This window comes from Muntiacus reevesi, chromosome 3, assembly GCF_963930625.1.
Source record: "Muntiacus reevesi chromosome 3, mMunRee1.1, whole genome shotgun sequence".
NCBI lineage: Eukaryota > Metazoa > Chordata > Mammalia > Artiodactyla > Cervidae > Muntiacus > Muntiacus reevesi.
The window spans coordinates 119,660,756-119,674,601 of NC_089251.1; the positions used below are offsets into that span (position 1 = coordinate 119,660,756).

The 13,846-nt window shown below is 40.4% G+C and overlaps 1 protein-coding gene across 1 annotated transcript in view; it reads left to right on the top strand.

Moving 5' to 3' along the window:
• Nucleotides 1-13,846, top strand: part of DNER (delta/notch like EGF repeat containing) — a 384,143-nt gene that overhangs the window by 163,634 nt on the left and 206,663 nt on the right. The window lies entirely within an intron of this gene.

Here is a 13,846-nt window from a genome sequence, read left to right on the forward strand (position 1 = left end):
TGGCCTTCAGAAAGTGTGATTCTTCCTGACCCCCTCTACCCCTCTTACCTCCTGCCCCTTCAAGGGCTACACTTGGGCAGTTCCCACAAGACTTCCCCTGGCTTAGCCTTCTGACTGTGTCCTGCCAGTTGTCTTCATCCCAGGGATGGGACTTGAGGTCTAGCCCCTTAGCATGCCAATAGCATTCAGACATGTGCCATCCTACAACTGCCACTCAAAGACACAAGCTCAAGTTTAGACTTCCCATCCCAGTCCAGCACACCCACGTGGCTGCTGCATCCCGCTCTTGGTACCCTGTCCTGTCCAGCTGCAAACTCCAACAATCCTCGCCTGGAGGATGGGGGAGCCAGAGGGCAGAGGCAGCGCCTGTCTCGCAGGGGTATTGAAAAGGTTTAATGAAAATGTATGTGAAAGTATAAATTACAAATGTTAGGGATGATTTTGGTTAATTTCACTATTGTTTTCGGAGATACACCATTCTGCTAAACTAAACAGAAGTATTAAGATGTATTCTCTAAGAGATGTGTTTGATGCAAATAAAACGAATATAAACTGGGAAAATAAAATGCTCAACTCATATAATTTATAGTGTTATTTTGTGTTGGATCCTTCTCTGATGATAAGGTCATTTCCTAATCTTTGGAAATCTGACTGGGGGTAGGGGCAGGGATTTTATTGGACGGAGAGAAGGTAAAAAAGAAATGAGTTTGGGAGTGTACATGCTGGTGAAAGAGGGACAGTAATCAACTTTGGACCCATTTTTGGCTGTCAAGATGGATAGTAGATTATATGAAAGTATGTAATGAAGTGTTGTCAACAGTCAAATCTCAATTTTACTCCCTGATGCAAGTAACTATTATTTGTGTCCATGTCTGTTGTAGCAATGTATTTAAGAGGAAATGGTTTGTATATTTTGATATGTAGTTTCAATTTTATTTTATATTAAGCTTGTAAGGTTTTATTTTTTTGTTTTTTTTTTTTTAGTAGATTAGCTTGTTCTATGACATGGAGCTCTTTCAAGAAAATGTATGAGTTGTTACTACTGTTTAAAATATCATTAATTTTGCCAAAATATATACACTCGAAATGTTATCTTACATTTTCTATTACTTTTGGTTGTAATATAACTGTGATTTAGACTGATACTGGGAGTAGGGATAAATATTAATAAAGATTTTTCAATGTTAATATTAATTTATTCTTTTGAGATACAAAGAATTTTATGAACTCCAGCATAACTTGTGTTCCATTTGCTAGCGGAAAATTTCACAGGAAAACATGCCTTTGGTTGAAATGTTCCTTAGAGGAAACATTTCCAAAAAATTAATTTAACATATTGATAACTCAGGTAAGGAATTCTTTCTCAAAACTTACATAGATTATGATGAGGAGACCATGATTTTGATCCTTTATTTCTCCAAATCATTATTTTCCATTTTGAAAATTTGTGATCTGATATCTTTTTAAATTTCCTAACTAGAGCTTCCTATTTTGTGTGACTTTTAGTGTTACTCTTTTTTTTTTTTTTTTTTTTTTTTATAATTTACTTTTATTTTTTTAATTTTTTTTTTTTTTTTTTTAATATTATTTTATTAGTTGGAGGCCAATCACTTTACAACATTTCAGTGGGTTTTGTCATACATTGACATGAATCAGCCATATAGTTACATGTATTCCCCATCCCGAACCCCCCCTCCCACCTCCCTCCCCACCCGACTCCTCAGGGTCCTCCCAGTGCACCAGGCAAGAGCACCTGACTCATGCATCCCACCTGGGCTGGTGGTCCGTTTCACCATAGATAATATACATGCTGTTCTTTCAAAACATCCCACCCTCACGTTCTCCCCCAGAGTTCAAAAGTCTGTTCTGTATTTCTGTGTCTCTTTTTCTGTTTTGCATATAGGGTTATCGCCACCATCTATCTAAATTCCGTATATATGTGTTAGTATGCTGTAATGTTCTTTATCTTTCTGGCTTACTTCACTCTGTATAATGGGCTCCAGTTTCATCCATCTCATTAGAACTGATTCAAATGAATTCTTTTTAACGGCTGAGTAATATTCCATGGTGTATATGTACCACAGCTTCTTTATCCATTCATCTGCTGATGGGCATCTAGGTTGCTTCCATGTCCTGGCTATTATAAACAGTGCTGCGATGAACATTGGGGTGCACGTGTCTCTTTCAGATCTGGATTCCTCAGTGTGTATGCCCAGAAGTGGTATTGCTGGGTCATACGGCAGTTCTATTTCCAGTTTTTTAAGAAATCTCCACACTGTTTTCCATAGTGGCTGTACTAGTTTGCATTCCCACCAACAGTGTAAGAGGGTTCCCTTTTCTCCACACCCTCTCCAGCATTTATTGCTTGTAGACTTTTGGATAGCAGCCATCCTGACTGGCGTGTAATGGTACCTCATTGTGGTTTTGATTTGCATTTCTCTGATGATGAGTGATGTTGAGCATCTTTTCATGTGTTTGTTAGCCATCTGTATGTCTTCTTTGGAGAAATGTCTGTTTAGTTCTTTGGCCCATTTTTTGATTGGGTCGTTTATTTTTCTGGAATTGAGCTTCAGGAGTTGCTTGTATATTTTTGAGATTAATCCTTTGTCTGTTTCCTCGTTTGCTATTATTTTCTCCCAATCTGAGGGCTGTCTTTTCACCTTACTTATAGTTTCCTTTGTTGTGCAAAAGCTTTTAATTTTCATTAGGTCCCATTTGTTTATTTTTGCTTTTATTTCCAATATTCTGGGAGGTGGGTCATAGAAGATCTTGCTGTGATTTATGTCGGAGAGTGTTTTGCCTATGTTCTCCTCTAGGAGTTTTATAGTTTCTGGTCTTACATTTAGATCTTTAATCCATTTTGAGTTTATTTTTGTGTATGGTGTTAGGAAGTGTTCTAGTTTCATTCTTTTACAAGTGGTTAACCAGTTTTCCCAGCACCACTTGTTAAAGAGATTGTCTTTTTTCCATTGTATATCCTTGCCTCCTTTGTCAAAGATAAGCTGTCCATAGGTTCGTGGATTTATCTCTGGGCTTTCTATTCTGTTCCATTGATCTATATTTCTGTCTTTGTGCCAGTACCATACTGTCTTGATGACTGTGGCTTTGTAGTAGAGTCTGAAAAGGTAGCAGTCTTGTTTCACAAGCTCCTTCTGGGAGAAAACGTCAGCTTCCTCAATGAGAGTTTGGTGATACCTACACATCGCCGGCTACTTCTTTTACAAATTCTTTTTGTCTTAAAGAAACAAGATTTAGCTTTTTTAATCATTGTGGAAGCCTTCTGCTTTCTACATTGACATGTTATTAACTTTCTTTTTGAGAGTTTAATTTTTTAAAAAGCAATTTCTTATAATAATTACTATTTTTTTTACAATACTAGACTCTGCAGGTATGAATACATTTTAGCTTAGAACCAAAAAACTATATTGAAGGATACAATAGCATTCGTTCGACGGATGAATGAAGTGATGCCAGTGCAGGTGGAGGAAAACTTGCCTGTGGAAGGGAGAGGCCAGCTGCAGAGCTGTGGTGCTGTGTCTACTCTCTGCTGCTTCTTCCTGGAAAGAAACGAGGCCGTCTCCAGAACCGCCTTCTTTCCCTCACTTCCGTTAGATTCCTGTCCACAGCTGAGGTTCCAACGCGTTTTAATATTTCTCTGCGACATAGCAGAGGAGCCCCTTTTGTGTCTTTGAGAGACAAACTTGGTTGCTGTTACCAGCTTTCCATAGATGTTCTTTTCTCAAGTTCGTCACCGAGAGCCTCACATTCTACACATTCCAATGATGAGAATGTATTTACCTCTGACCTTTTCAGTGCTACTCCTTTTAATTTCTTCCAGTTCTCCTCCATTACCATGACCTTATGAATATTTATCCTGTTTTGTGGAAAGAAAGAGGTGACTTAACACTGCAACACAACGGGCAGCTCTTCCCTCTGGGCCTCCGCGTACCTGCCCCTTTGCTCCTGTCCGGTCCACCCAACTTCAGCTCTTCCACCTTCTTCTTAATTATCCCTTCTGTTTTCTCTAAATGTCTCTTTCCCAAATATCTTATTTGCTTTAGGCAATGTTTTTGGGCTAAAAGGGCATCTCTGGTGGCTCAGACTTTAAAGCTTGTCAGCAGTGCAGGAGACCTGGGTTCGATACCTGCTTCGGGAATGAGAATAGGATTGGCCACCCGCTCCAGTATTCCTGCCTGGAGAATCCCATGGACAGAGGAGCCTGGCGCTACAGTCCATGGGGTCGCAAAGAGTCGGACATGACTAACACAGCACGTGGGCTAAAGAACTAAATTGACTTTGTTTAGCATCTTCTGCTTCCCGGGAGGCATCCAAGGTACTCTTAGCTCTGTGAGGATTCATTCACCCAGCACTCTGGATTACCAAGTAGGAAAGATGCATTGTTCTGGGTGCATTTCCATGAAATGCAGTTGTGGCTTGCCTGTCTGATGTAAAGTCTTTCTTCGGTTTTGTATTACTTGCTGTTGCTTACAGACATTGCCTTGATGGATGATCTCAGGAGAGATGGATGATCTCTCTGGGTTGGAATGCTGTTGGAGGTCTCCCCATTTCCTGAGGGTGAAAGCCCCATTGGACTCCTTCTCTAAGCTTTTATTTCCTCTTGTCACCTGTCCTTAGGCATGTTTTCCCCCAATTATACTCAATGGGGGCTTCCCTGGTGGCTTGGATGGTAAAGAATCTGCCTGCCAATGCAGGAGACCCAAGTTTGATTCCTGGATGGGGAAGATCCCCTGGAAGCGGAAATGGCAACCCACTCCAGTATTCTTGCCTGGAAAATCCCATGGACAGAGGAACCTGGCGGGCTAGAGTCCATGGGTTGCAAAGAGTCGGACATGACTGAGCGAGTAGCATCCGCTCGATGGACCTGTGCTCCAGTCACCTACTACCTTCCCCACCTGAACCTCTCCCATCCTCCCATCCTCTCTGCTCCTCAGATGGCCAGATCTGTCTGTTAGAGAATTCCCTGGTGGTTCAGTGGTGAGGACTCCACGCTGTCACTGTGATGGGCTTGGGGTTTGATCCTTGGTCCGGGAACTAAAATTGCACAAGCTGTGAAGCTTGGCCAACAAGAAAGAAAGAAAGAAAACCTCATTTAAACTCTCCTCACTTGGATCTGTATAGGAGAAAAACAGCCAGCTGAAGTTCTACTCCACATGGACTCCCAAATCTCAAATCTCTGTGAATTCTTACAAATTCCTACAAACACACAGACAGCTCCAGCATATCCTCATAGTTATTTCTCTTTCTGGTCAGAAAAGCCAGCAGGGCATGTGTGCTTTACTGATGCTTCTTATTGACCCATTTGCTCAGAGAAACCCTGCTTTTTCCTCTCTTACTTTTTTCTTTTATGGTTTGTATTTGTTGCCTCCTCGATCTGATATTTTATTTCTTTTTTCTTCCTTGAGTTTATTTTTCTTTCCCTCCAGCTCATCCTCTCTCTGCTCTTTCTTTACTTTTCAGTCGTCTAGCTGGTTATATTTGCTTTTTTTCACTTTCCTCATTATCTTTTCCTGCTCATTACCTACAATTTTTTTCATCACTTTTAACACATTTGGACCATTCTTACATTTTTAATATATTTTTATCTCTAATTTATATTTTAAAATGAAATGCATTTCTGTTTTATCTAGACCAATGGTATATTATTTATAATTTATAAAAAATCCTGCTCTTATAACTTTCAATCCATTTGAACTTTACAAAGGAAGGAATAGTACTGTTCTTTTAGGAGCTGGGATCACTTTTTTAGGATTATAGCTAATAGATTTGTTGCAGGGAAAAGCCAATTCTGACTCCATGTTAAAACTTTCTTTGAGTTGCTTTCTGTTGTTTTTGTTATTATAATCATACATAATGACCTACCTCAGAGAACCCTGCCCCTCTGCCTGCCTGTTTAACTGAAGTGCCTTTGTTCAGGACACTGTCCATCTATGGATGGGTACTAACTAACTAACTATGGAAGAAAACTAACACATCACCTGCCTGAGCCTTGTCACTCTAGGACATATTTACAAGGTTAATGGCCTTTTCACTTTGCTTGCTCATCTCCACCCCACCTCCCCCAATCTCTGATCTACAAACAAACAAACAAACAAACAAACTGGCATCCAGACCTCGATAAGATGGTTATTTTGAGACATTAGTCTGCCATCTTCTCGGTCAGCTGGACTGCGTCTCTTCTGTGAGCTTGCGCTTGATAACAGATTAACCACAGAACCCTGGAAATCAGTGACTTCCAGATCTTTGTAACTGTCATCATAACTTGATTAGAAATTATCCCAGTTTGCCCACAACCCTTTTGTGCCACCTGGGAGCTGTAGAATGCTTTATGTTTCCTTGAGTCTGTATTTCCAGTTAAAAAAGATTCTGGTCTTGCAAAATGACAGTTTGTATAGCAGTGCATTTTATTGATTTTCTTCTCTTGAAAAATAAGAAGAAATAACTCAGTACTTGAGCAGGTAAAATGAGGGTTGAGACCTTTATTGAGGTAATAAGATGGCTTTAGTACAGTAGACCTTCACAGCCCCAGGGGTTTAAATCTTCATAGACTTACCAACTACATTTGTTTTCAGTGCCATCATGATGCTTCCTTGGAGATACAGTCTTTTGTAGTCTGTTTATTCTGGTGTGTTTTTTTAAAAAATGGAATTTTCAATATGCATCAATGGATGGATGCTGTTATTCATAGGTGGAAGTTCCTAGTTTGGGCTCAGTTGGCCCCTTGTTGTACAGTAGTTGTGGGGGTCAAAGGTCACTTCACAGAGTCCAGGAAGCTCTTAAAATGCACTGTAGACTTTTGTGTATTTGTGCAGCCTTCTTAGGAGAAAGCTCAAACTTCATTGGATTCTCAGAGACATCTGAGAATCTTTAAGCTGTTGTGGGTGTCTCAGGTGGCTCAGTGGTGAAGAACCTACCTGCCAATGCAGGAGACATGAGTTTGATCCTAAGTCAGGAAGATCCCCTGGAGAAGGAAATGGCAACCCACTCCAGTATTGTTGCCTGGGGAATCCCATGGACAGAAGAGCCTGGCAGGCTACAGTTCATGGAGTAGCAAAAGAGTCAGACATCTCTTAATGACCAAAACAACAGCAACAACTTTAAGCTGTGTGTGTGATCATGTGACAGTGTGTACATTTTCAACATTCTCTACTCATTCAGTGATGTTTCTTTTGATGGATTTATCTACTTCCCAAGTCTCCATATCAGGGAATTAACCTAGTTTTATTTATTTACATTTGTAAGCAGCAGAGCTGTGGGAAATATTTCCTTATAAGTTTTGAAAATCTGCATTGCATGCCTTATTTCTCAGGCACTGTTGTTGATGTTGTTCAATCACTCAGTCATGTCTGACTCTTTGGGACCCCATAGACTGCAGCACACCTGGCTTCCCTGTCCTTCACCATTTCTGGAGCTTGCTCAAACTCATGTCCATTGAGTCAGTGATGCCATCCAACCATCTTGTCCTCTCTCATCCCCTTCTCCTCCTGCCTTCAATCTTTCCCAGTATCAGGGTCTTTTCTAATGAGTTGACTCATCACATCAGGTGACAAAAGGATTGGAGCTTCAGCTTCAGCTTCTTGACCTGCATACAGGTTTCTCAGGAGACAGGTAAGGTTGTCTGGTATTCCCATCTCACTTAGAATTTTCCATAGTTTGTTGTGATCCACACAGGCAAAGGCATGGTCAATGAAGCAGAAATAGATGTTTTACTGGAGTTCTCTTGCTTTTTCTCTGATCCAACGGATGTTGGTAAGTTGGTCTCTGGTTCTTTGCCTTTTCTAAATCCAGCTTGAACATCTGGAAGTTCTCGGGACACGTATTGTTGAAGCCTGGCTTGGAGAATTTTGAGCATTACTTTCCTAGCATGTGAAATGCCAAAGAATGTTCAAACTACCACACATCTGCACTCAGGCCCTGTGCTCATCTGTAAATGGGAAGTTGATTTAGGTGTGGTCTCTGAGTTCAAGGGGCAACAAAGGAGGAGACAAGGGGTGTGTTAAAGTCTAAGGAGCAGCTAACTCTCCCAGGAGGATGGGAGCAGGGTTTGTGGCGAGCGGGCAGAAGATTACTCTTGGCTGTGCAAAGGGCAGTGGGTGTCAATTTAATGGCACAGGAGTCTGTGTAATTAAGATAACTTAATAACAGTGCTAAAAATTGACTAATGGTCAGTACAAATGGAAATAGGCTTTAATTTCAACAGGCCCATAATAGAACCTTGGAAAATCCCATCTGCTCCTCTAACTGCTTCTTAAACGTGAACAAAAACACATAAAGTTAAGTGCTCAAAGGGGTGAATTTATGTCCTGGGTTCTCTATTTATCCTCAACAGGTAAAGGAAGTCTAGTCTTTGACATGATTTTTCAGGAAGTCTCTTAGAAGCTTTTAATAAAGCTCTATTTTTTTACTCTTGAACTCTCTCTCTACCCTCCTGTCTAGGTACACTGTTCCTATAAGATTTGTCCTTTAAAATGTAAGTTCAAAATAGTTTAGCTGGAGTTGAGTGTCTCATACCATAAATTTGATGAAAAGAGAGATTTGGGCAAACGTGTTCTCAAAAGTCAGGGGATTCCATGAGGACTACACTAGTTGGGGTAAGGGTGGTGGGCAGTATTCAAAGGGGAAACTTTTTGAATAGAAAAGTAGGGACAGGAGATTTTTTAAAACATCATAATTCGGTTGAAGCACTCTGAAGCCTTGCATAGTGGCCAATGTTAATGATGAAGGCAGCAGGAGAAGGGGACGAAAGAGGATAAGATGGTTGTATGGCATCACCAACTCAATGGACATGATTTGAGCAAGCTCCCGGAGTTGGTGATGAACAGGGAAGCCTGGTGTGCTGCAGTCCATGGGGTCGCAAAGAGTCGGACACGACTGAGTGACTGAACTGAACTGATTTAATGGTATGAGCTTCCCTGGTGGCTCAGATGGTAAAGAATCCACCTGCAATGCGGGAGACCTGAGTTCGATCCCTGGGTTGGGAAGATCCCCTGGAGGAGAGTATGGCAACCCATGCTCCGGTATTCTTACCCAGAGAATCCCCATGGACAGAGAAGCCTGGGGGGCTACAGTCCGTGGGGTTGCAAAGAGTTGGACACGACTGAGTGACTAACTGCAGCACATTTAATGGTGTGTGGTTTCTGCAATGGTATGCAGATTTTCAAATCTTACATTAATAGACTAAATAAAGATATAAAGAAATAAGGTACTGATTGGAGCACTTAAAATTTCAGAATATTCCATACTAGACCTTAATGGTATCTTAATTGAGAATGACATATTTTAAGACCATTAGTGTGAGGATAGGTATCTGCATCCTAGTTCTGAATCAGCAAAGCAGGGTTGATTCTCCAGAATGTCTTAACTCCTTTTCTTGTACCCAGGTTTCTGCCTGACTAGTTTTCAAAACTTTCATCCTCATAGTGTCAGAACCTGCATTCTCCAGACCTGCTTAGTTACATGAAGACTCACTCTCCAGGTCATCCTCCAACCAACTTACAATATTTTATGAGCTCTTATTGGTGGAGATGGATATTGTATACATCATACCATCCAAACACAGGGCTCTGAGGTCCCTGGCCCCTTGGCTGTACATTGAGCTGGAATCTTCCTCTCTAAGTCCACAAGTATTGAACTTCCTCCAGCTTTGAGGAGAGATGTTTGTAACATCTAATTTCTTGCAGATCTAAGGCCCCACTGTCTCTAGTTCCCTTTCAGGGCTGTCATGCTGTCAGCTTCTCTGCCCATAGTAGGCCCTCATCTTGTGGTCTGGACCCTGTCTTTCTGAAACCTGGAGCAATTCTGCCTGCACCACCCCAGCTCTTGTGCGCTGGTGCCAGCTTGGAATGGGGCTGTCTTTTCCTCCTTCTGAATCTTGTGGTCGGAATTACTGGTCACCCTTTCCAGATATTCAGTTCAGTCAGTCAGTTCAGTCACTCAGTTGTGTCCGACTCTTTGAAACCCCATGGACTGCAGCACACCAGGCTTCCCTGTCCATCACCAACTCCCGGAGCTTTACTCAAACTCATGTCCATGGAGTCAGTGATGCCATCCAACCATCTCATCCTCTGTTGTCCCCTTCTCCTCCTGCCTTCAATCTTTCCCAGCATCAGAGTCTTTTCCAATGAGTTAGTTCTTCACATCAGGTGGCCAAAATATTGGAGTTTCAGCTTCAGCATCAGTCCTTTCAAAGAATATTCAGGACTGACTTCCTTTAGGATTGACTGGTTGGATCTCCTTGCAGTCCTAGGGACTCTCAAGAGTCTTCTCCAACATCATAGTTCAAAAGCATCAATTCTTTGGCACTCCAATCCTACAAGTTTCCCATTTATTTCTCTCTCTGGGTAGCTGGCATCGTTTTTTTTTCTCAGCCCTGTCTTCTTTCCCTTCTTCTAACTCCTTTATGAAATCATTGCTTTTCAACCACTTAAATTTCACCCACCCCTTTGATAATCAAGTTTGCGGCCAGCATCACACAAATCAGTGTCTAAATCGCTCCCTATCCTTTTAGGTTTTTTTGGTATGTTGATTTTGAATCTTTAATCAGACTATAAATGTCTAGAGAGAAGGTACCATGTCACTGCTCCTTGCACCATGACGGTCACATGGTCACCTGAGTGATTGCATTTTTTTCATTTGTCGCAAAGAGTTGCAAAGTCAACCAACTCTTTGTGATCCCAGGGACTGTAGCCTGCCAGGTCCCTCAATCCATGGGATTTCCCAGGCAAGAATATCGGGGTGGGTTGCCATGTCCTGCCTGGGGGATCTTCCCAGCCCAAGGATGGAACCTGTGTCTCCTGCATTGCAGGCAGATTCTTTACCCCTGAGCCACCTGGGAATCCCCTACACTTTGTTCATATGTAACAGTGATTCTGCTCAGTGAATGCCACATGAGGAAAATTTCCAGTTGCAAGTGCCAATCTTAAGATTTCTTTTAAGTTTTCACAGCCCACCTCTGTGACACTTAAACTTTACCCCCCTTTATTACATTCAAAGTATAGGATCAAATGAAGAATAAAGAAAGAAAGAAAAACTTTTCATCATTCTTTTGGGAATGCTACATTTTGCACCCTGTCCTTTAAGATGTCTTACCCTGGGGACCAAGGGTAACACTGTCAAAGAAAGTTTGGAAAGAGTACCAGCTGTAGAATCATTAACGTCTTCGTTTGCTAAAAGGTTAAGATTTAACAAGGGAAATGCAAATATTTCACCTTTCATGGTCATTTTAAAGCCACAGTTGAATATGATCTATTGAACTCCCTGTTACAGGGGGGAAAACTTGGGAATGTTCGAACAAAGGCAGTAGTTGAAAGAGAATAAAGGCAGAAGTATAAGTCTTTCCTGATCAGCATAATTTAGGTAAAATTTTTATAGCTCACATTGACCTAGTTAGGAGATTTCTGTTCAATTTAAGTTTTACTCAAATTGAAGTCACATTCCAGTATTATTAATAATCAAGATTATTCTTTTTGTAATTGGTAATGACTGTTAGGATTTTTGGTTGGTAGTTGGCTTTGAACCACAGTACTCTGCCATCTTCCTCAATATTGTCATTGTGAGCATCATTTGTTTATTGGTACTTACTGATTGTGGTGATAAACCAAGACATTTTTTTTTTTAAACACCCTATTATAAATACACATGGTCCCTAAAGTTAACAGTATAATACCCACTGGGCCCCATTGAGTACTGGTTAATCAGACTGTCGTGGAATTGGGGCAGGTGAGTGAAGATGAATGAGACATTTCTCCTACCCTTCAAGACAGCCCCTGAAATCAGGCTTCCTAGAAAGGCAGATTGCTGGCTTATGGAGAATAGGTTGGTAGTTGCCAGAGATAGTGGGTGGGGCATGGATAGTGTGTGAAATGGATGAAGGAGGTCAAAAGGTATGGACTTCCAGTTATAAAATAAGTAAAGTTAATGATACCATGCACAGCATGCCAACTGTAGTTAACAATACTGTATTGCATGTTTGAAAGTTTCTAAGAGAGTAGATCTTAAAATTTTTCTTTACAAGAAAAAAACATTTGTAACTATGGATGGTGATGGATATTAACTTGACATTGTACTGATCTTTCTGTAGTAATACAAATACCAGATCACTTTGTTGTACCCCTGAAACAGATGTACTATTGTATGTCAATTACACCTCAATAAAAAATAAGTAAAAAAGGAGATGATGCAAGTAATTCGCCTATTATGTGAGCCTGATGCCTTAAGTGGGAGGAGGGGGTTTGTTTGATTTTCAGAAGCAAACTCAAGGTATGTCTTTATAACCATAAACTCTCCCTCTCTCTGCCTTCCCATTCTGCCTTCCTTATTTTCTCTTCTTCTCTCTCAGTCCTTTATTTAAAAATTAAAGATAGTGCATTTTACTTGCAGGTTAATTTTGAAACATTGAGTAATACAAATTACTTTTATATTTTTAAGAACTTCTTGTTAACTTTGGAAAGAAATGCCTTTTTACTTAATTGATACTAGTTTTTTTTTTTTTTTTTTTTACTTTTGGTCATTTAAAATTTTAAATCTTTAGTTTCTGTTTGCAAGGTTTTCCTTTGTTTTGCTTCCAAAAAGAAAGGAGAGCATCGCTGTGATGCCTGTACGTTGTTCATGACCCAGGGGCCGGGGCAGGTCCCGGCAGCATGCAGGATCTTAGTTCCCTGACCAGGGATTGAACCTTCACCCCGTGCAGTAGAAGTAGAAGAAGGAGTCTTAGCCACCGGACCACTGGGAACTTCCTGTTACGTCTGGAAGATAATCCTTTTTTTACTTAACCGGTGCTAGTGAATTTTAACCCACATCTTATCCACTGAATTTGATTAAAATATTAAAAAAATTTTTTTCCCTGCTTATTTTAAAGACAAACTTTCTCAGGGCTTTGCCAGTTTACCATTGAAAGATTTCCCTAGTTTCTCTCAGTGTAAATTTCAACTGAGAAAGTAAATTCTTCTATGGCCTTTTTTACAGCCAACTCCCTGCTCCTCCATAGCATCTCTTCTGTTTCTTCTTTCTAAGCAAGTAGGAAGGGAGAAAGGAAGGAAGAAGGAGGAAGAGAGGAGGGAGGGGGTAGGAGAGGGGAGAAAAAGAGAGAGAAAGAGACTGGTTATCAAAGCTAAATATATAAACCCAAAGGAGTATGGTTTTTTCCTCACCAGAATGCAATTTTCCAGTTTACTCTCCTTTAGAAAATAAAAGAAGCCTCTATTGTCTCTTTCTTGTTATAAAAATAATGCATGCAAGAATAAGAAAAACTGAAAGGTACTTTCTGTAATCCCCCATCCCCCCACTGACAACCAGTGTTTACATTTTGTGGCATTTCCTTCCAGATATTTTCCTTATATGGCAGTGTGGGCATGTATGTAAGATGCTTTTTTAGAAACAGAACACATTCCTGTGCTGTCTGGTTATTAGTCTTTTTTTCTCACTTCATGTATCATTGACATTCTTTTGTGTTAATAAATATAAACCTAGTATTCTTAATGACTATATAGTGTTCCACTGAATTGATGTACTATGATTTAATCAATACACTATTATTAAGCCATTACCTCCTTCTTTTCTTCCTTTCTTTTGCCTTGTTAAACAGAATTTCAGACATCATGATAACTTCATCTTTGTATCTTTTCTTGTGATCTATTTGGGTTACATTTCCAGGTATGAAATCTATTGGATCAGTGAATTTGCACATTTTAATGACAAATTGAAATATATTATGAATTTGTTCTTAATGTTCTTCCAGTTTTCATTCGTGATAGCCAGTTTATTTTTGAAATTGCACCTTGCCCCCGTTCCATCAACTTTTGACCAGATGCTTTTAACTCGACCCGGCTGG